The following is a 23,221-nucleotide window of genomic DNA, read 5'->3' on the forward strand; positions in this document are numbered from 1 at the left end:
CCCCCGCCACGCCCCCTTTCACCCATCCATGTCTGAGCTGCCATCCTCACCCTTTCATTCTACTTTCAAATGCCTCAGGACTTGGTTACCCATGATTCTGGGTGGAGAGGTGTCACTGAGGTAGTGTACTATCCCCCTCCAAGATTTTGGTTTGTTTTTTTTTGCTAGGAAGATGGGGTTACATGGCTTGCCTAAGGCCACACAGCTAGGTAATTATTAAGTGTCAGAGACCGGATTCGAACCCAGGTTCTCCTGACTCCAAGGCTGGTGCTTTATGCACTAAGCCACCTAGCCACCCCTCGATGTTCTTCCTTCAACGCAGTTAATATAACTAGGGCCTGATTCAAAACTCTCGTTCCCAATGTAAGTCTCTGGAGGGCAGGGAATGCCTTGACTCTCATTGGAAGACAAACTGGGAAGGCAAAGGCTGTGGGATTTGTTAAATTTGCTTGTTTAGTGTGTTTGTCTTTCGGAGCTTGGCACAAGTTTCTGTGAGAAAGTCTTTCCCCTAGGGAGTCCGTGATAGCTTCCTTACTCCCTCCAGGCCCCTCCTTCAGTGCTTAGAGGCTTCAAAGACAACATATGCATTGTGAGTCCAGATGGATTTTACAGCATTTACTTCGTTCGAATGCCCGGCTCAGTGGTAAAGGCAGGAGAAAGACCAAGCCTACAAAGGCCTCTCTGCTGCTTGCTGTGGAATCGCAATAACTTGTGCCTTAAGAAAATTCTATACGGCAGTTTTTCCTGTGGAACTATATTCATGAAATCTTATGGAGAAGGAGGAGTGAAGGACACGTTGCAGGACACCTTCTGGTTCATAAAATTAGAGGAAGCAAGGTAGAAGGTTGAAGCAGTTTATTGATTTCTGACACATGCATGCAAACTACATACCCATATTTATGTACAGCAGATTTGGAATACAATAACAAATTAAAAATCAATATTCAGCAGAAAAAAATAAAGAATCCCCAGGCTTCAAAGATCAATGAGAGAGAGGCAGGTGGAGCAGGAGACATCAGGGATAAAAGATGGGATTGAGATATCACTACGGATGTCAGTTTGTGATTCTAAGCAGGGCTGGACATCCAAGGTTCTTCTTCAGGGTCAAAGAGTCCAAGAGAGAGATAGCAGTTGCCAGATGCCCGATCACTCTCCAGGGAAGCTTTCCTTGAGAAAATTCTCGATCTTTGGCCAGATTTGGGATATTTCCATAGGAGACTGCCAGGTGACGGATCGTTACGTGGGTGAATAGAAAAGGTCCTCAAATTCGTGACTTCCAGTCACTGTCGGGGAGACCAAGGGATTTCTCCTTTCCATCTTTGCTGACAAGATCCATGTGATTTGACTTGAAGTCCTTCAGTGAACAGGGACTGGTGATGGCAGGTAAACGTGTCCTTCCGGGGGAAGGAGCCCTCCTGGTGCTTCTCACCTGCTCTCACTCTCGGTATTTTGGTATTGTCTACAAGCTGTGGCCATGGGTTCTCACTCGTCTGTTTCTCCAGTCCTTTTACTTCTTCTGAAAATTCTAGGGAAAGTTCCAAAGACTTTTCACCCAGTTGATGAAGATAGTCACAGGCCCAGTGGACTGTTGGCGTGAGCCTGGCTCTGCGGCAGTTAAGAAATGGCAAGAAGCTGAAGGAGTATTTAGGCTGCGGAGAACGTCCACATTTCCAGCGTCCTTTTCATCTTCAGATGTGAAGACGAGGGATCCAGGGAGGGGTGGAGGTGTCTGGAGATGCAGGTTGTCCCAGGGGATGTTGTCAAAGAATGGGTGCTCCTTCAAGGCCCCATAGCTGCCCATTTCTTCACAGCCTAATCGATTTGTGGGATCTATGACCAGAAGCTTCCCCACCAGGTCTTTTGCCTCTGGGGAGAATTCTTCTGGGAAGTCATAGGCGAGGCTGAGGATTTTCTGTAATGTAAGATTCCAATTTTGAGTTTGGAAAGGGTGCAGCCCTGCCATGAGAAGGTAGATCACGCACCCCAGAGCCCAGAGGTCTGAGCTCTTACAGGCACTCTTCCCCAGGTGGACTTCCGGGGCCATATAAAGGGGTGTTCCCACCAAAAATTTCGCCCTGGCTTGCTTAGCCCTGGGGTGCAATCTTTTGGCCAATCCAAAGTCTGCGATTAGAATGTGCATGTCGCCATCTAAAAGGATGTTGGCGGGTTTCAGGTCCCTGTGAATGATATTCAGGCCGTGCAGGTATTCCAGAGCCGACACCATCTCTGCGGAGTAAAACCGGGCACAGGCCTCGTCCAAAGGCCCCACTTTCTCCACAAAGCTCTCGAGATCTCCATTGCGGGCGTAGTTGAGGACAAAATAGAGTTTCTCTTCATCCTGGAAGGCAAAGTAAAGCCTGACCAGGAAAGGGTGGTGCAGGCGGGCCAGGATGTCCAGTTCCCTGGAGACAAGCCGGTCCTTCTTCTTCTTACTGATGCGTTTTTTCTCCAGGATTTTAATGGCGTAATCCCTGGAGGTTGACACCTCCCGGCCCAAGACCACGGTGCCAAAGGCTCCTTTACCCAGGACTTTGCCCAAAGTCAAGTCTTCGGGTTTCTGGCTCCAGTCTTGCCTGGGATACAGGTCCTCCTCGGGGATGCTGCGCCCAGGCTTGGCGGTGGTAGTGCGGTCCCAGCAAGTGCGGAAAATCGTTGTTTGGGCATCAGGCTTCATCGCTGAGCTAGAAGAGGGGCAGACTGTGGCTCTAGCTTTGACTTTACCCACAAGGCAGGATCGACTTGGCCACACTAGGCCTCCTGGGATGCCCCTCTCGAAGTCTGTCCCCTAAGTCAGCTTGGCGGCTCCACACTCAAGATCCTCCAACCTCGGAGTCTGCCAGAGAATGTCTTCCTGCCCTCCCGCTGTGCCTTTTATTGAACTCTGGTGGCTTGGTCAGACCCACTGTTTCTCCGCCCCTTTTGGTCTGTCCTCTTCAGCAGCCCCACCCTTCCCCTTCAGGTCTTCACACCTCAGGTGTTAACTCAGATCCTGTGACCGAGTGTGGCCGAGCATCCGGACCTGTTCTTGACCTCCCCAGTCCGGGGGGGGGGACACTCAGTGACTCATTCCTAAGATTCTGCTGACCTTTTGTCTTCTGGGTTAGAAGGGCAAGGTCCTACCAAACCGGTTGGCCTGGGTTCCTTCCTTTGAACTTCTCCGGCTCATATCCTTAGATTATTTATGGAATGGACCATGATTCTTTTCGGTCTATATGATACATACACATCTATATACATGTATGTGTCTGTGTGTTTGTCGCTCCCTTTTTTTCAATGCAAAGAGGACCTTTATCACAGAAACTGACTGCAAATTTTCCTCCCTATTTATTACTTTATGCAATGAAAATTGTTCCTTTCATAGTCTTTGGGCCTGTGTGTTCCTGGCTTGATCGTAAACATTTTTTCCCCGATCCATAGATATTATAGATAATTTCTCGCCGTATTCCTCTAAGCTTTTCCAATGTAATCTTTTTATTTAGGCTAAATGTGTATTTATAACTTAATTTAGCAGAAGAAAAACTTAAAAGAAATGTCATTTCTTACATCATACATTTCCAAATGTCATTTCTTACATCATACATTTCCAAATTTACTAGCAGCTCAAGCAGGGACTTCTTTTTCCAGGATCTCTGTTTTTATTATTAGATGCACTTCCTTCGAAGTATTATCTACTCAATATGTCTCCATTGATTGTTCTCTCTGAAAGTAGTCTAAAATTATTTTAATCACTATAGCTTTGAAACATAGTCTCTGATTGGTCATTGGTAGGCTTCCTTCATCCTTGGTTTTTCTTTTTCATTAATTCTCTTAGTAGCCTCGACTTTTTCTGCCCCGTAAATGTCACTATGCTTTTATTCTCAAATGTTGAAATAATTCAATAGTAGTTCGATATCTCAGTGACTAATTAAATTTAGATAGCATCGGGTTTTTTAAATCATACTGGACCATCCTACTCATGAACTATTTTTATTTCTAGATATTGAGAAGTCATTTTTTATCAACTGTGATTTGCAGTTAAAATTATAGAATTCCCTTGCATTTCCTGAGAAGTAGATAGTTTAGAATTTTATCAATATTGTAGTTTTTAAATGAAATTTCTCTTTCCATTTCTTTTTGCTGAGTCTTATTTGTATTACTCAAAACCACTCGTATTCACCCGCCCTGGAGTCAGGAGTACCTGGGTTCAAATCCGGTATCAGACACTTAATAATTCCCTAGGTGTGTGGCCTTGGGCAAACCACTTAACCCCATTGCCTTGCAAAAAAAAAACACTAAAAAAAAATGAAAGGAAGTTCTGTGACAGAGTTTAAGTTTTTGGAGGACAGTGAAGGCTTTGACTTATTAGAACATAAAATCTTGGAAGGTGGAGGCTTTGCTGTTTTTTTTCTTCTGTAAGTATTTGGCACATCTGTGCTTATCAGAAGGCCTGGCATGTAGGAAATACTTAACGAACCCCTTGCTCCTTGAGGTCCTTTCCTCAGGTTTAAGAGACTTCAATGAGAATGTATGCACACAAAGTTAGAAAGCCTTGTTTAAGGGACTGTCCAAGTACTGAGAGTGTGACAAACAGCAATCCTGCATTCTTTTTCAGGAGTCTGCCATCTAATGGAATGCACTTTACACACTTCAGAGTTACCTCGGGTAGTTATTCCTGTATAGACACATTCCTAAAATCTCATAGAGAAAATGAGGGAAGGTATCTTAGGAGAACCCACCTGATTCATGATACAGCAAGAAGCGAGTTAGAAAGCAAAAGTAATTTATATGTTTTAATTATATGTTCAAATGTGGAACAAATAGAATCATAAAATAAAAATCAAGCTTCATGCACATGTTAAATAATCCTCATACCACAGTCATCTTTGACACAAAGACTGGTAGAGGATGAGGCAGGATTGGAAAAGACATCCCCTTCTGCTCCATAGGTGGCACTCAGACATGATTTGGGGTGACTGTGATTCTAAGCAGAGCTGGCAATCCAAACTTCTTTGCGGGGGGGGAGGGGGTCAAAGAAGCACAATGTAGAGAGCAGTTGTCAGGGTCTCGGGTCCCAGACAGTTGCCCATGAATGGTTCCAACATCTATCTTGATAAACTTCGTGGATCTTCTGGCACCACTTATTAGCATTCCCACTTGGTTCTATTAGGTCCTGTAAGGTGTATGAATCATAAAGATTCTAAAATTCTTGATTTGCTGTGCAATTGTGGGGACTAAGGGATTTCTCCTTTTGAGACTTAGAGTTGAGGTACTTCAGTGAGAAGGAACTGGTGACCATAGGGAAACAGGCCCTTCCTGGGAAAGAAGCCCTACTGCTTGTCAACTGGGCCCATTTTCAGAAATAAAAGATTGTCTACAAACCAGTGCCAGGGGTTTCCATGAGCCTGTTTCTCTAGTAAGTGTCTTTTTCTTCTTCAGAAAACTGTAGGTCCAGCTCGAAAGAATTTTCAACCAGATGATGAATGTAGCCTTCCACTGGATTAGAGGAAGGCTGGAGTGACCTTGGGACCTTGGCTTTGCTTCAGCCAATGATAGGGAAGAAGAAAAAGATGGAAGGAGGCTCTGGAGAATTTCAAAATTTCCAACGTCTTTTTCCTCTTGAGTTGCAATGACTAATAATCCAGTGAATCTGTGGAGATGTCTGAAGATGCAGATCATCCCAGGTGATATTTTTCAAAGAACGGGTGACCCTTCAAGACTCCACAGCTCCGCATTTCTTCACTACCTAGTCGATTTGTACATTTTATAACCAGAAACATTCTCTCAAGGTATTTTACCTTTTGCAAAAAGCATTCTGGCAAGTCAAATGCTAGTTTGAGGATCTTATTGAATATGAGATACTCATTTTGAGCTTGGAAAGGGGCAGCCCTGTTGCCAGGTGATAGATCATGACACCTAGAGCCCACAGGTTGGAACTCTTATACACATCTATTCCCATGAGGAGTTCCATGGACACATAATTAGCCCACGAAGGAGTTCAACCCGGCTTGATTAGCACCAGGAAGCAATGTTTTGGGTGCTCCAAAGTCTGCAATTTTAATGTGCATGTCGCCATTTAAAAGGATGCTTTTGGGTTTCAGGTCCTTGTGAATAAGATCCTGGTTTTGCAGAGATTCCAGACCCTACACAATCTGCACAATAAAAGTGGGTGCAGGCCTCATCCAAGGACCCATTTTCTCCACAAAGTTTTGTAGACGTCCATTTCTGGCATAGTTGAGGATAAAATACAGTTTTTTCTCTTCATCCTGAAAGGCAAAGTAAACCTCGACAAAGAAGGGGTGAATTCTAACTCTTTTAGATAACATGCAGTTAAAATAGATATGGATTGATTATAAGTTCTGTGACAGGGTGGAATCTTTTTAAGCAGAGAGTAGTGGCTGTTTTTTTGTTGTGGTTTGGTTTTATTTCTTCAGGATCTTAATACCTCAGTGTTTATTAGAAAGACTAGCATTTAAGAATCCCTTAATGGGCTCTTTGTTTCCTTGAGGAATCTCCCTCAGTTTGAAGAAGCTTCAATGAGAATGCAGGTAAAGTATTTAGTTTGTTCAAAAGGGACTATGTTAACTGCTGAGGATGTGACAAAAAGGCAAACCTGTACTGAATTTTCAGGATTTTGTAGTTTAATGGAAAGCCAATTGCCAAAAGTTATATTTGCCAGTTATTACTGGATAAATGCATTCAAGAAATCTTTTGGACATGGAAGAGGAAAGATAACTTATGAGGAACACTTCAGACACATAAAATAGCGAGATTCAAGGTGGTAGGTAAAAGACGTTTATTTATTTCTCTTCCACCCATATTTATATATACATCCATGCATGTAAAAGGAAGAAAAACAATAAAATTTTAAAAGTCAACCATCAAAGATACATTAAATAATCTCCAGGCTTCAAATGCTATTCAAACACAGGTTAGTGGGGGCTGAGGCAGGAACGACAAAATCATCTATTTCTATTACCCAGGTAGGATTCAAACATGACCTAGGATGGCTCTGTGGGATTCAAAGCAGGGCTGACATTCCAATATTCTTTTGATGGGTCAAAGATAATGAGGAAGAAAACAGCTGCCAAGGTCCTGGGTCCTTAGAGGGTTAGCTTTTCGAGACGAGTGACCCTAGATGGTTCCACCATCTGCCTTGACAAACTTCTTGGATTTTGTGGCATCCATTATGAGCACTCCCACTTGGGTCTATCAAGTGATGAGTCCTATTAGATGTGTGAATAGAAAAGACCCTAAAATTCTTGAATTCCAGTCACAGTTCTGGGAACCAAGGGAATTCATCTTTCCAAACTTAGCTTGCACGATCCACATAGAGGTAAGGTCCTTCAGTGAGAAGGAAGTGATGAGTCTAGGCAAACAAGCTCATGTTTGCTAGCAAGTCTTTTAGCTGGTCATCTTGTCCCATTTTGAGTATTTAATGATTGTTCACTAACCTATGCCATGTGTCCCCTGAGCCTCCTTCTCTAGTAAAAGCCTTTTTTTCCCTTTCGAAATGTCTTCGTTCAGTTCCAAATACTCTTCACCCATTTCATGAATTTAACCACACGACCTGGTGACCGCTGGTGCGAACTTGGTTCTCCTTTAGTTGAGAAACCAGAAGATGAAGGTGGATTAAGACTCTGGCGAATGGCAACATTTCTCAAACCATTTTTGCCTTTAGACAGAAAGACTAAGAATCCAGGGACCCGTGGAGGTGTCTGAAGATGCAGGTTGTCCCAGGGGATGTTTGCAAAGAATGGGTGCTCCTTCAAGGCCCCATAGCTCCCCATTTCTTCACAGCCTAATCGATTTGTGGGATCTATGACCAGAAGCTTCCCCACCAGGTCTTTTGCCTTTGGGAAGAATTCTTCTGGGAAGTCATAGGCGAGGCTGAGGATCTTGGAGAATGTAAGACTGTCATGGTGGGTTAGGAAAGGGTGCAGCCCTGCTACCAGGTAGTAGATCACACACCCCAGGGCCCACAGGTCCAAACTCTTACAGGCATTTTTCCCTAGGAGGAGCTCCGGACACATATAATGAGTCGTACCCACGAAGGAGTGGGCACTTACCTGGCTACCCAAGGGCAGCAATCTTTTGGCCAATCCAAAGTCTGCAATTTGAATGTGCATGTCGCCATCTAACAGGATGTTTTCGGGTTTCAGATCCCTGTGAATGATATCCAGGCCGTGCAGGTATTCCAGAGCCGACACCATCTCTGCAGAGTAAAACCGGGCGCAGGCCTCGTCCAAAGGCCCCACTTTCTGCAAAAAGCTCTCGAGATCTCCATTCTGGGCGTAGCTGAGGACAAAATAGAGTTTCTTCTTGTCCTGGAAAGAGCAGTAAAGCCTGACACAGAAGGGGTGGTCCAAGCGGGCCAGGATGTCCAGTTCGCGGTAGACATAGCAAACCTGGTTCTTTTCCTTTATTTTCTTTTTCTTCAGGATTTTAATCGCGAAGTCCCTGGAAGTTGCCAGCTCCCTGCCCAAGACCACGGTGCCGAACGCTCCTTCCCCCAGGACTTTTCCCAAAGCGAAATCTTTGGGCTTCTTGCTCCAGCGTTGGGTCGGATGCAGGTCGTGCCAAGGAGGGCTGAGCCCAGCCTTGACTGCAGGAGCGGGGTCCGGGGGAGCCTCAGAAAGCGGTGGTCGAGGATCGGTACGCATCGTTGGGTTAGATGTGGCTATTGGCACGGTAGCTCTGAAACACGACTGGCTTGGGGAGTTCTTCCCCACAGCCAGGCCTGCACGGATGTCACCCTCGAAGTCTTTCCCCTCAAGCAGCTTGGCAGCTCCAGCTTCGAGCTCCTCAACCCTTGGATGCTGTCAGAGATATTCCCTCCAGCGGAGGGAATTATTTAACTATGGTAGTTGGTCCCGCCCTCTCTTATTCCCTCCCCTTCCCACTTCCCTTTTGTGTCCCTCCTATGGAGCACAACCTTCATGGGCGGGTGCTCGCACCCCAGGCGTTAACACCTCCGATGTTCTCACAGAGAGGTGAGGGACCTGCGGTAGAGTCTCTGCAGTCTGGATTGCACTGATGAGCCACATTCTGACACTCTGCAACTTTCCTCCCAAAGACTGATGGCCTTTGGTCTTATTTAGAACCAAGGACAGCGACCATGGACCCAACAACCCAGGAAGCCTCATAATCAAGATCTGTAGCGTGAATGATTGGATTAACCACCCCAATCTCTAACTAAACTCACTCAAACTGGTGTAGCATTTTTAGGTGGTTTTTTTTGCAAGGGAAATGGGGCTAAGTGACTTGCCCAAGGCCACACGGCTAGGTCATTATTGTCTGAGGCCGATTTGAACTCAGGTACTCCTGACTCCAGGACCGGTACTCTATCCATTGTATCACCTAGCAGCCCCTGGTGTAGCATTTTTGACCGGGAGGTTTGATTGTGCTAGTGAAGGCAATGACTCCAAATAAATTGCCTCCACCAAGGCTAAGAAGCCCCTCCATCACCTTCCTAGCTTTATTTCACCTCCTGGGGGCTTCCTGGGACTGGACCAAGTTATTCTATCCTCTTCTTTTTCCTCTTTCTTTCTTAAGAGTTCCACAAACCCGAAACAATTCAGAAAAAAATAATAAATGATACTTTATTGATTGATGAATCCATTTTCTTGTCTTTGTGTTTCAAATATATTGAAATGGATGAAAAGTCTTTGGAGGTGGGCCCCCAGGATTGTTGACTGAATGAAGAGAGTTAAAAAATGTTTTCTACTAGCTTTTCTCCTAAGCACTTACATTTCTAGTTCTTAGAACTAAAAGAAGGGCTTTTAGGCGGTCCCGGATATCCAGGAGCCAGGCCACACGGCTTGGGCCTCTTCTTTCATGATTTGCTTTTGTTCAGCATTTCAATCGAAGAGACCTGGGAAGTCACCCCCTCCGGACACAGAACCACCGGGGCGAACTCTCCTGTAGCCAGAACTTTGACAAAAGGGAAGTCTTCGGGTTTATTGCCCCAGCCCTTCCCTGAAAGCAGGTCCTCTTGAGGGGTGCTGGGACCTGGCTCGTGGGCATTAGCGGTTCCGTGGAAGCTTGGGTATACTTTATTTGGGAGCAGGCTGTATCGTTTGGTTAGGAGACCTGGAGACTGTGGTACTAGCTTTGGGCTGCGTGCCATCCACACCTGCTGGTTTCTCTAGGCCTCCATTGGTGACCCCTCAAAGTCTTTCCCCACTGACTGTTGGACAATTCCAAAAAAACGATTCCCTAGCCTTCCATGTTCTCAGACTCTCCTTTATCCTCCCATCCAAGTGGCTTAGTAATGTGTGACAGCTTTGTCCCGCCCTCTCCTTTAACCTCCCCTTTTCCTTTCCTGTTGCTTCTTTTGGGAGTCTTCACCCTTCATCATCCCGTGTTTGCCCTTGAGGTGTTAACACCTCCGGCCTTTGCACAGACTCCTTGTTCCATCCGTGCTTGAGTCTGTGCAGTCTCTATGGTACTGAGCAAACAAAGCCTGCCGCTTCCCTCTAATTCAGTGATGTCCTTTGGGTCTTCATTCAGAACAAACCATAGCCAATGAGCAACCAACAAAAAACCGCCTCCATGGAGGCTTGTGGAGTGAGGTACTGGGCAGACCACTCCTACCTCTAACTAGCCTCTTTCTTATCAGCGAAGTTGTGTTTCTGACCTGCAGATAAGATTGTGTTAGCGAAGTTAATTGCTCCAAATAAATTCCTTCCACTGGGACTAAGGAAGCCCCTCCATCCCCTTTCTAGCCTTCTGGGTTCCTGGGGGATCCCCAGGGCAGAAGAGGTTATTGCATCCTTTTTTGTCTCTATCTCTCCTGAGCCTATCACAGACCCAGCATACAATGCAGAAACACTTACTTAATAAAGGATTGTTGGATGACAGATGAATACTTTCTTAGCGGATAGAAAGTTGCCCAGACCCTAAGGGATTTTTCAAACACTTTTGAGTTAATTCAGCTGCCTCAGTTTCTCTCCAAGAGTCACCTAGGGGTCTGTTAGAATGGGGAGAATTATAGATAGCCCTGCATTAGAGAGGATACGGGTCAAACCAATTGCCAATGGTCACAAAACTAGCAAAGTTCTCATACTGGTTTTGAACTCAGGTCCTCTGGAAGTGAGTGCTAAGCCTCTTTCCACTCTATCATCTAGCTGACTTAGTAATAACATCATCAATGAAGAAAGCAAGAAGGAAGAATCGTTTCTTGGGAGGTTGGGACAGTGTAAAGCAAAAGAGTGAGAGGTTCAAATTTTGCCTCCATTCATTCCTGTGACCTTAGATTCCTCGTGGACTTTACTTTCTTCACTGGATAGACTCCGTTATCCTTCATGCCCCTTTCAGCCCAAAGATTCCAGGAGGTGCCTAATCTAAGTGGCATCTTAGAAGGAGACACTCGGCCTTGAGCGAGATGAGCCAGGCGGCTCTCAACTCATCTCTTTGGTTTCTATTTCTCAAGTTGAAATCCTCTACCCCCCCCCCCACGCCCCCTTTCATCCATCCATGCCTGAGCTCCCATCCTTACACTTTCATTCTAATTTCAAATGCCTCAGGACTTGGTTACCCATGATTGTGGGTGGAGAGGTGTCACTGAGGTAGTGTACTATCCCCCTCCGAGATTTTGGCTTGTTTTTTTTTTTTTTTTTTTTTTTTTTTTGCAAGGCAGATGGGGTTACATGGCTTGCCCAAGGCCACACAGCTAGGTAATTATTAAGTGTCAGAGACCGGATTCGAACCCAGGTTCTCCTGACTCCAAGGCTGGTGCTTTATGCACTAAGCCACCTAGCCACCCCTCGATGTTCTTCCTTCAACGCAGTTAATATAACTAGGGCCTGATTCAAACCTCTCGTTCCCAATGTAAGTCTCTGGAGGGCAGGGAATGCCTTGACTCTCATTGGAAGACAAACTGGGAAGGCAAAGGCTGTGGGATTTGTTAAATTTGCTTGTTTAGTGTGTTTGTCTTTCGGAGCTTGGCACAAGTTTCTGTGAGAAAGTCTTTCCCCTAGGGAGTCCGTGATAGCTTCCTTACTCCCTCCAGGCCCCTCCTTCAGTGCTTAGAGGCTTCAAAGACAACATATGCATTGTGAGTCCAGATGGATTTTACAGCATTTACTTCGTTCGAATGCCCGGCTCAGTGGTAAAGGCAGGAGAAAGACCAAGCCTACAAAGGCCTCTCTGCTGCTTGCTGTGGAATCGCAATAACTTGTGCCTTAAGAAAATTCTATACGGCAGTTTTTCCTGTGGAACTATATTCATGAAATCTTATGGAGAAGGATGAGTGAAGGACACGTTGCAGGACACCTTCTCGTTCATAAAATTAGAGGAAGCAAGGTAGAAGGTTGAAGCAGTTTATTGATTTCTGACACATGCATGCAAACTACATACCCATATTTATGTACAGCAGATTTGGAATACAATAACAAATTAAAAATCAATATTCAGCAGAAAAAAATAAAGAATCCCCAGGCTTCAAAGATCAATGAGAGAGAGGCAGGTGGAGCAGGAGACATCAGGGATAAAAGATGGGATTGAGATATCACTACTGATGTCAGTTCGTGATTCTAAGCAGGGCCGGCCATCCAAGGTTCTTCTTCAGGGTCAAAGAGTCCAAGAGAGAGATAGCAGTTGCCAGATGCCCGATCACTCTCCAGGGAAGCTTTCCTTGAGAAAATTCTCGATCTTTGGCCAGATTTGGGATATTTCCATAGGAGACTGCCAGGTGACGGATCGTTACGTGGGTGAATAGAAAAGGTCCTCAAATTCGTGACTTCCAGTCACTGTCGGGGAGACCAAGGGATTTCTCCTTTCCATCTTTGCTGACAAGATCCATGTGATTTGACTTGAAGTCCTTCAGTGAACAGGGACTGGTGATGGCAGGTAAACGTGTCCTTCCGGGGGAAGGAGCCCTCCTGGTGCTTCTCACCTGCTCTCACTCTCGGTATTTTGGTATTGTCTACAAGCTGTGGCCATGGGTTCTCACTCGTCTGTTTCTCCAGTCCTTTTACTTCTTCTGAAAATTCTAGGGAAAGTTCCAAAGACTTTTCACCCAGTTGATGAAGATAGTCACAGGCCCAGTGGACTGTTGGCGTGAGCCTGGCTCTGCGGCAGTTAAGAAATGGCAAGAAGCTGAAGGAGTATTTAGGCTGCGGAGAACGTCCACATTTCCAGCGTCCTTTTCATCTTCAGATGTGAAGACGAGGGATCCAGGGAGGGGTGGAGGTGTCTGGAGATGCAGGTTGTCCCAGGGGATGTTGTCAAAGAATGGGTGCTCCTTCAAGGCCCCATAGCTGCCCATTTCTTCACAGCCTAATCGATTTGTGGGATCTATGACCAGAAGCTTCCCCACCAGGTCTTTTGCCTCTGGGGAGAATTCTTCTGGGAAGTCATAGGCGAGGCTGAGGATTTTCTGTAATGTAAGATTCCAATTTTGAGTTTGGAAAGGGTGCAGCCCTGCCATGAGAAGGTAGATCACGCACCCCAGAGCCCAGAGGTCTGAGCTCTTACAGGCACTCATCCCCAGGTGGACTTCCGGGGCCATATAAAGGGGTGTTCCCACCAAAAATTTCGCCCTGGCTTGCTTAGCCCTGGGGTGCAATCTTTTGGCCAATCCAAAGTCTGCGATTAGAATGTGCATGTCGCCATCTAAAAGGATGTTGGCGGGTTTCAGGTCCCTGTGAATGATATTCAGGCCGTGCAGGTATTCCAGAGCCGACACCATCTCTGCGGAGTAAAACCGGGCGCAGGCCTCGTCCAAAGGCCCCACTTTCTCCACAAAGCTCTCGAGATCTCCATTGCGGGCGTAGTTGAGGACAAAATAGAGTTTCTCTTCATCCTGGAAGGCAAAGTAAAGCCTGACCAGGAAAGGGTGGTGCAGGCGGGCCAGGATGTCCAGTTCCCTGGAGACAAGCCGGTCCTTCTTCTTCTTACTGATGCGTTTTTTCTCCAGGATTTTAATGGCGTAATCCCTGGAGGTTGACACCTCCCGGCCCAAGACCACGGTGCCAAAGGCTCCTTTACCCAGGACTTTGCCCAAAGTCAAGTCTTCGGGTTTCTGGCTCCAGTCTTGCCTGGGATACAGGTCCTCCTCGGGGATGCTGCGCCCAGGCTTGGCGGTGGTAGTGCGGTCCCAGCAAGTGCGGAAAATCGTTGTTTGGGCATCAGGCTTCATCGCTGAGCTAGAAGAGGGGCAGACTGTGGCTCTAGCTTTGACTTTACCCACAAGGCAGGATCGACTTGGCCACACTAGGCCTCCTGGGATGCCCCTCTCGAAGTCTGTCCCCTAAGTCAGCTTGGCGGCTCCACACTCAAGATCCTCCAACCTCGGAGTCTGCCAGAGAATGTCTTCCTGCCCTCCCGCTGTGCCTTTTATTGAACTCTGGTGGCTTGGTCAGACCCACTGTTTCTCCGCCCCTTTTGGTCTGTCCTCTTCAGCAGCCCCACCCTTCCCCTTCAGGTCTTCACACCTCAGGTGTTAACTCAGATCCTGTGACCGAGTGTGGCCGAGCATCCGGACCTGTTCTTGACCTCCCCAGTCCGGGGGGGGGGACACTCAGTGACTCATTCCTAAGATTCTGCTGACCTTTTGTCTTCTGGGTTAGAAGGGCAAGGTCCTACCAAACCGGTTGGCCTGGGTTCCTTCCTTTGAACTCCTCCGGTTCATATCCTTAGATTATTTATGGAATGGACCATGATTCTTTTCGGTCTATATGATACATACACATCTATATATATGTATGTGTCTGTGTGTTTGTCGCTCCCTTTTTTTCAATGCAAAGAGGACCTTTATCACAGAAACTGACTGCAAATTTTCCTCCCTATTTATTACTTTATGCGATGAAAATTGTTCCTTTCATAGTCTTTGGGCCTGTGTGTTCCTGGCTTGATCGTAAACATTTGTTTCCCCGATCCACAAATATTGTAGATAATTTCTCACCATATTCCTCTAAGCTTTTCCAGTGTAATCTTTTTATTTAGGCTAAATGTGTATTTGGATCTTAATTTAGCAGAAGAAAACCTTAATAGAAATGTCATTTCTTACATCATATTTCCAAATTTACTAGCAGCTCAAGCAGGGACTTCTTTTTCCAGGATCTCTGTTTTTATTATTAGATGCACTTCCTTCGAAGTATTATCTACTCAATATGTCTCCATTGATTGTTCTCTCTGAAAGTAGTCTGAAATGATTTTAATCACCATAGCTTTCAAACATAGTCTCTGATTGGTCATTGGTAGGCTTCCTTCATCCTTGGTTTTTCTTTTTCATTAATTCTCTTAGTAACCTGGACTTTTTCTGTCCCGTAAATGGCACTATACTTTTATTCTCAAATGTTGAAATAATTCAGTAGTACTTAGATACGTCACTGACTAATTAAATTTAGATAGCATCGTTTTTTTTAAAAATAATACTGGACCATCCTACTCACGAACTATTATTGTTTCTCGAGAAGTCATTATTTTTTTTTATCAACTGTGATTTGCAGTTAAAATTATAGAATTCCCTTGCATTTCCTGAGAAGTAGATAGTTTAGAATTTTAACAATATTGTAGTTTTTAAATGAAATTTCTCTTTCTATTTCTTTTTGCTGAGTCTTATTTGTATTACTCAAAACCACTCGTATTCATCGGCCCTGGAGTCAGGAGTACCTGGGTTCAAATCCGGTCTCAGACACTTAATAATTATCTAGCTGTGGGGCCTTGGGCAAGCGATTTAACCCCATTTTCCTTGCAAAAACCTAACCTCCCCCCACTCATATGATGTGTGGCTTTATTTTTAATTTTACTCTTTCTTTGTTGAAACTGTTCCAGCTACATTCAACGGGACGCTCTAACTGCTTTGTGTCTATGATCATATCTTCTCTTACCAAAATATTCATTTTTTCCTTTAGCTATGCTCATTCTCTAATCCCCCCCCCCCCCCTTTCTTATATCCTTAGACAGTATTTTCATTTCTGGGTCTAACGGAAGGCATGCCTTTTAACATCCTTTCTTCACAAATTATTTTCTTGGGAAGGGCTCGATTTTATTTCTATTATATATAATGTTTACTCTTGGGTTTAGTTCATATACTATGATCATGTTAAGAAAATGTACATTCATATTTACGTATTGTATTTATTGTATTTTTTATTAATGTATTTTTTCTGCCTCTGAGTGTGTGATCATATGCTTTTTGTTTTTTGTTATTGATTTTGTTAATTCAATTTACACTTTTCCTAATATCAATCCAACGCTTCATTCTCCTGTAAATCAGTCCTGTTCGTTGTGTATCAAATTTTGATACAGTGGTCTTTGCTTTTTTGCTAATATTCTATTTAAAAAAGGTGCTTCTGCATCCATTAAAGGTATGGGTCTAACAATCTTTTTGTTTCTCTTTGTTGGTTTTTGTTTTGTTTTGACCCTCCCTGATTTGTATTTCAGCATCATATCTGTCTGAAAGAACTATTTTGGTTTGTTGTTTAGATGAGTAGTCCTGTCTAAACGTTTGTGAGCCCAAGTGGGCTTTTCTTTACAATCTAGGGAAGTGGATTGTCATTTCCTTCTCCAGGTGACTCTCCAAAGGAAACAATTGAGCCCAAAGGGGAATAAATGATTTGTGCATTGGGAATTAGGAAATGTGATTTGACATCCTGGTTCTGCCACCACTTTACTGAATGACTTGGGTCAGTTCCTTCAGTTTTACGTTTTTTTTTTTTGTTTGGTTTTTGCAAGGCAAACGGGGTTAAGTGGCTTGCCCAAGGCCACATAGCTAGGACATTTGCCATGTTTTTGTCTCAGATATTTTATGACATGTTACGTGAGTGATCACTAAGGTGAACTCCAGCTCTGAATTCAAGTCAGTTTTTTTTTTCCTCATGGCAGTTCCATCCTTCAGGGCTCATTCCTAAGACTCCTCCTTCTCACTTGGACAGAAAGCTCTATTTGGTATCAGGAAGTTGTGAGTTGAAATCTGTTCCAGGCATTTAGTAGCTGCATCTCCATGGGCAAGTTCCCTGAACCCTATATGCCTCAATTTCCTAAATCCTGCCGCTTCTTTTGGGAATCTTCACCCTTCATCGTCCCGTGTTTGCCCTTGAGGGGTTAACACCTTAGGCCTTTGCACAGGCTCCCTGTTCCATCCGTGCTTGAGTCTTTGCGGTCTCTATGGTACTGAGCAAACAAAGACTGCCGCTTCCCTCTAATTCAGTGATGTCCTTTTGGTCTTCATTCACAACAAACCATAGCCAATGAGCAACCAACAAAAAACCACCTCCATGGAGGCTTGTGGAGTGAGGTACTGGGAAGACCACTCCTACCTCTAACTAGCCTCTTTCTTAGCAGCGATTTTGTGTTTTTGACCTGCAGATAAGATTGCGTTAGCGAAGGTAGTTGCTCCAAATAAATTCCTTCCACTGGGACTAAGGAAATCCCCTTTCTAGCCTTCTGGGTTCCTGGGGGATCCCCAGGGCAGAAGAGGGTATTGCATCCATTTTTTGGTCTCTATCTCTCCTGAGCCTATCACAGACCCAGCATACAATGCAGAAACACTTACTTAATAAAGGATTGTTGGATGACAGATGAATACTTTCTTTGGGGATAGAAAGTTCCCCAGACCCTAAGGGATTTTTCAAACCCTTTTGCTTTCAGATGCCTCGGGGGTGGGGGTGGGGTGGAGGTGGGACTTGACCAGGTAAAGAGACCTTCAACCACCACAAGCTTTGAAAAGTTTTCTCTCAAGGTTTTCTCCCAGCAACCTAGATGTCTGTTATTTAGCATTAAAGCTTCATTTCCTTTATCGATTTCTCCATTCCTATTTGCCGAATTTCACACCTCTGCTACCAGTCCTGCTCCCGCTTGAACCTCACCACACTGCTGGAAGGAAGGTATTATTGTTCTCACTTTAGAGAGGAGAAAACTGCAACAGACAGATGCAATGACTGCCTCCGTGGGCACACCAGAATCCAAGCCCTTTCTGGCTTCTGAAGGCTGATTGGAAACTCAGGTCTTTCTGTCTGTTGGCTCAGCTCTCTTACGGAACATGGTGTCTTATGATGTTTGTGTCTTGGATCCCAGTTCCTTTAATGGTCTAAGCAAGTGACTTCTCAGAATTGTACATGTGAACACTTACAAAAGGTGAAGACCATCACATGGGAATCAAATATATGACCCAAACATGTCAAACGCAAATGGATGGAGCTCAGATGCAGAACCCATGACTAAGTCAGCCATTAAGCCAAGTGATTTTCTTTCCCTGAAAGATACACTGACACCAGGGACGGGATGCGTGGACATGTACCTGAATGGAACTGGAGTGAGGGGTTGCTGTGTTAATTCAGCTGCCTCAGTTTCTCTCCAAGAGTCACCTAGGGGTCTGTTAGAAAGGGGAGAATTATAGATAGCCCTGCATTAGAGGGGATCAGGGTCAAACCGCTTGCCAATGGTCACAACGCTAGCAAAGTTCTCATACTGGTTTGGAACTCAGGTCCTCTGGAAGTGAGTGCTAAGCCTCTTTCCACTCTATCATCTAGCTGACTTAGTAATAACAGCTTCAATGAATAAAGCAAGAAGGAAGAATCGTTTCCTGGGAGGTTGGGACAGTGTAAAGCAAAAGAGTGAGAGGTTCAGATTTTGCCTCCATTCATTCCTGTGACCTTAGATTCCTCGTGGACTTTACTTCTTCACTGGATAGACTCCGTTATCCTTCATGCCCCTTTCAGCCCAAAGATTCCAGGAGGTGCCTAATCTAAGTGGCATCATAGAAGGAGACACTCAGCCTTGAGCGAGATGAGCCAGGCGGCTCTGAACTCATCTCTTTGGTTTCTATTTCTCAAGTTGAAATCCTCTACCCCCCGCCACGCCCCCTTTCATCCATCCATGCCTGAGCTCCCATCCTTACACTTTCATTCTAATTTCAAATGCCTCAGGACTTGGTTACCCATGATTGTGGGTGGAGACGTGTCACTGAGGTAGTGTACTATCCCCCTCCGAGATTTTGGCTTGTTGTTTTGTTTTGTTTTTTTTTTTTTTTTTGCAAGGCAGATGGGGTTACATGGCTTGCCTAAGGCCACACAGCTAGGTAATTATTAAATGTCAGAGACCGGATTCGAACCCAGGTTCTCCTGACTCCAAGGCTGGTGCTTTATGCACTAAGCCACCTAGCCACCCCTCGATGTTCTTCCTTCAACGCAGTTAATATAACTAGGGCCTGATTCAAACCTCTCGTTCCCAATGTAAGTCTCTGGAGGGCAGGGAATGCCTTGACTCTCATTGGAAGACAAACTGGGAAGGCAAAGGCTGTGGGATTTGTTAAATTTGCTTGTTTAGTGTGTTTGTCTTTCGGAGCTTGGCACAAGTTTCTGTGAGAAAGTCTTTCCCCTAGGGAGTCCGTGATAGCTTCCTTACTCCCTCCAGGCCCCTCCTTCAGTGCTTAGAGGCTTCAAAGACAACATATGCATTGTGAGTCCAGATGGATTTTACAGCATTTACTTCGTTCGAATGCCCGGCTCAGTGGTAAAGGCAGGAGAAAGACCAAGCCCACAAAGGCCTCTCTGCTGCTTGCTGTGGAATCGCAATAACTTGTGCCTTAAGAAAATTCTATACGGCAGTTTTTCCTGTGGAACTATATTCATGAAATCTTATGGAGAAGGATGAGTGAAGGACACGTTGCAGGACACCTTCTGGTTCATAAAATTACAGGAAGCAAGGTAGAAGGTTGAAGCAGTTTATTGATTTCTGACACATGCATGCAAACTACATACCCATATTTATGTACAGCAGATTTGGAATACAATAACAAATTAAAAATCAACATTCAGCAGAAAAAAATAAAGAATCCCCAGGCTTCAAAGATCAATGAGAGAGAGGCAGGTGGAGCAGGAGACAGCAGGGATAAAAGATGGGATTGAGATATCACTACGGATGTCAGTTTGTGATTCTAAGCAGGGCTGGACATCCAAGGTTCTTCTTCAGGGTCAAAGAGTCCAAGAGAGAGATAGCAGTTGCCAGATGCCCGATCACTCTCCAGGGAAGCTTTCCTTGAGAAAATTCTCGATCTTTGGCCAGATTTGGGATATTTCTATAGGAGACTGCCAGGTGACGGATCGTTATGTGGGTGAATAGAAAAGGTCCTCAAATTCGTGACTTCCAGTCACTGTCGGGCAGACCAAGGGATTTCTGCTTTCCATCTTTCCTGACAAGATCCATGTGATTTGACTTGAAGTCCTTCAGTGAACAGGGACTGGTGATGGCAGGTAAACGTGTCCTTCCGGGGGAAGGAGCCCTCCTGGTGCTTCTCACCTGCTCTCACTCTCGGTATTTTGGTATTGTCTACAAGCTGTGGCCATGGGTTCTCACTCGTCTGTTTCTCCAGTCCTTTTACTTCTTCTGAAAATTCTAGGGAAAGTTCCAAAGACTTTTCACCCAGTTGATGAAGATAGTCACAGGCCCAGTGGACTGTTGGCGTGAGCCTGGCTCTGCGGCAGTTAAGAAATGGCAAGAAGCTGAAGGAGTATTTAGGCTGCGGAGAACGTCCACATTTCCAGCGTCCTTTTCATCTTCAGATGTGAAGACGAGGGATCCAGGGAGGGGTGGAGGTGTCTGGAGATGCAGGTTGTCCCAGGGGATGTTATCAAAGAATGGGTGCTCCTTCAAGGCCCCATAGCTGCCCATTTCTTCACAGCCGAATCGATTTGTGGGATCTATGACCAGAAGCTTCCCCACCAGGTCTTTTGCCTCTGGGGAGAATTCTTCTGGGAAGTCATAGGCGAGGCTGAGGATTTTCTGTAATGTAAGATTCCAATTTTGAGTTTGGAAAGGGTGCAGCCCTGCCATGAGAAGGTAGATCACGCACCCCAGAGCCCAGAGGTCTGAGCTCTTACAGGCACTCATCCCCAGGTGGACTTCCGGGGCCATATATAGGGGTGTTCCCACCAAAAATTTCGCCCTGGCTTGCTTAGCCCTGGGGTGCAATCTTTTGGCCAATCCAAAGTCTGCGATTAGAATGTGCATGTCGCCATCTAAAAGGATGTTTGCGGGTTTCAGGTCCCTGTGAATGATATTCAGGCCGTGCAGGTATTCCAGAGCCGACACCATCTCTGCGGAGTAAAACCGGGCGCAGGCCTCGTCCAAAGGCCCCACTTTCTCCACAAAGCTCTCGAGATCTCCATTGCGGGCGTAGTTGAGGACAAAATAGAGTTTCTCTTCATCCTGGAAGGCAAAGTAAAGCCTGACCAGGAAAGGGTGGTGCAGGCGGGCCAGGATGTCCAGCTCCCTGGAGACAAACCGCGCCTTCATCTTCTTACTGATGCGTTTTTTCTCCAGGATTTTAATGGCGTAATCCCTGGAGGTTGACACCTCCCGGCCCAAGACCACGGTGCCAAAGGCTCCTTTACCCAGGACTTTGCCCAAAGTCAAGTCTTCGGGTTTCTGGCTCCAGTCTTGCCTGGGATACAGGTCCTCCTCGGGGATGCTGCGCCCAGGCTTGGCGGTGGTAGTGCGGTCCCAGCAAGTGCGGAAAATCGTTGTTTGGGCATCAGGCTTCATCGCTGAGCTAGAAGAGGGGCAGACTGTGGCTCTAGCTTTGACTTTACCCACAAGGCAGGATCGACTTGGCCACACTAGGCCTCCTGGGATGCCCCTCTCGAAGTCTGTCCCCTAAGTCAGCTTGGCGGCTCCACACTCGAGATCCTCCAACCTCGGAGTCTGCCAGAGAATGTCTTCCTGCCCTCCCGCTGTGCCTTTTATTGAACTCTGGTGGCTTGGTCAGAACCACTGTTTCTCCGCCCCTTTTGGTCTGTCCTCTTCAGCAGCCCCTCCCTTCCCCTTCAGGTCTTCACACCTCAGGTGTTAACTCAGATCCTGTGACCGAGTGTGGCCGAGCATCCGGACCTGTTCTTGACCTCCCCAGTCCGGGGGGGACATTCAGTGCCTCATTCCTAAGATTCTGCTGACCTTTGGTTTTCTCATTTACTTGATTAGACGATCCTACCCACCTGGTGGCCTCAGTTTCTTTCTTTGAACTCTTCCTGTTGATATCCTTAGAGTATTTAAGGACTGAACCGTTAGTCATTTATGTCCTTATAAAACATACACACATATATGTGCGTGTATCCCTCACTTGTATAATGCTCTGATGCTGCAAGTTGTTTCTGCTGTTTATTAATTTGTGCAATGAAAATTACTTTTCTTCGTCTTTGATCTTGGCTGTTCTTTGCTTTATCACAACCTTTTTCCCTTTCCATCGATATGAAACAGAATTTCTCCCCATATTCCTCCACGTTTTCAAATGATAATGTTATTTACGCCAGTTGTGTATTAGGACCGTAATTTAGGAGAAGAATATCTTAATAGAAACCCAATGTCTTCCACCATGTTTTCCACATTTGCCAGCATGTCAAGTGGGGACTTCTTTTCCCTGTAGCTATCGTCTTTCTTTTTACTATTTGATACATTTCCTTCTAAGTATTATCTACCCAATCTCTCTTTCCTTGATTTTTCTCTCTAAATGGAGGATCAAATAATTTTAATCCTTAAAGCCTTTGTAGTCTTAGATTGGTCATTGGTAGCCCCTTACATTCATGTTTCTTTTCATTTTCTCTGACGAATCTCGACTTTTTTCTGTTCCATAAATTTCACTATAATTTTTTTCTAGAATGTTAAAGTAATTCAGAAGTAGTGTAATATGTCATTGATTAATTAACTTCAGTTCTCTTTGCTGATTTTTTATCATATTGGGTCATCCTACTCATAAGCTATTAATTTTTCTAGTTCCTGAGATCTGTCCTTATTTCTACAAGCTCTGGTTTTCTGTTTTAATTACACAGTTCTTATGTGTTTCCCGAAAAGTAGATAATTGAATATTTTATATATATATATCTTATAGTCTCTAAAATGAAGTATCTCTTTCCCTCTCTTTTTGCTGGGTCTAATTTGTAATACTCAAAAATGCTTGTTTTTTGTGTGGCTTTATTATTTCTTTTACTGTTTCTTTGTTGAATCTGTTTCAGCTGACTTTACGTTGGCCCTCTATGTTCTTTGTCTATACGGTCATATCATCTCTAAGCAGTGTTCATTTTCTTTTGCCTTAGTTATCCTTATTCTCCAACCATTTTACCCTTTCTTATTGCCATACTCAATATAACTATTACTGGTTCCAAAAGAAGTGATGACATTTAACAACTTTTTTCACAACTGATTCTACTGAAAAGGGTTCAGTTTTGTCTCTGTTACATCTTCATCTACATTCTTTGCTCTGTTTCCTCCTTCACATCTCCTTGTCTCCTTCCAGAGGGCTCTG

At 44.9% G+C, this 23,221-nt stretch overlaps 4 pseudogenes; all 4 read right to left on the reverse strand.

Annotated features, from left to right (window-relative positions):
• Positions 1-1,525: 1,525 nt before the first annotated feature.
• On the reverse strand, positions 1,526-2,674 carry LOC141509877 (3-phosphoinositide-dependent protein kinase 1 pseudogene; annotated as a pseudogene).
• Positions 2,675-7,345: 4,671 nt separating this feature from the next.
• On the reverse strand, positions 7,346-10,105 carry LOC141509884 (putative 3-phosphoinositide-dependent protein kinase 2 pseudogene; annotated as a pseudogene).
• A 2,865-nt stretch (positions 10,106-12,970) lies between these two features.
• LOC141509893 (3-phosphoinositide-dependent protein kinase 1 pseudogene) lies at positions 12,971-14,119 on the reverse strand (annotated as a pseudogene).
• A 6,200-nt stretch (positions 14,120-20,319) lies between these two features.
• On the reverse strand, positions 20,320-21,468 carry LOC141509901 (3-phosphoinositide-dependent protein kinase 1 pseudogene; annotated as a pseudogene).
• Between the last annotated feature and the right edge of the window lie 1,753 nt (positions 21,469-23,221).

This window comes from Macrotis lagotis, chromosome 1 (genome assembly GCF_037893015.1).
Source record: "Macrotis lagotis isolate mMagLag1 chromosome 1, bilby.v1.9.chrom.fasta, whole genome shotgun sequence".
In the NCBI taxonomy this organism is placed as follows: Eukaryota; Metazoa; Chordata; class Mammalia; order Peramelemorphia; family Peramelidae; genus Macrotis; species Macrotis lagotis.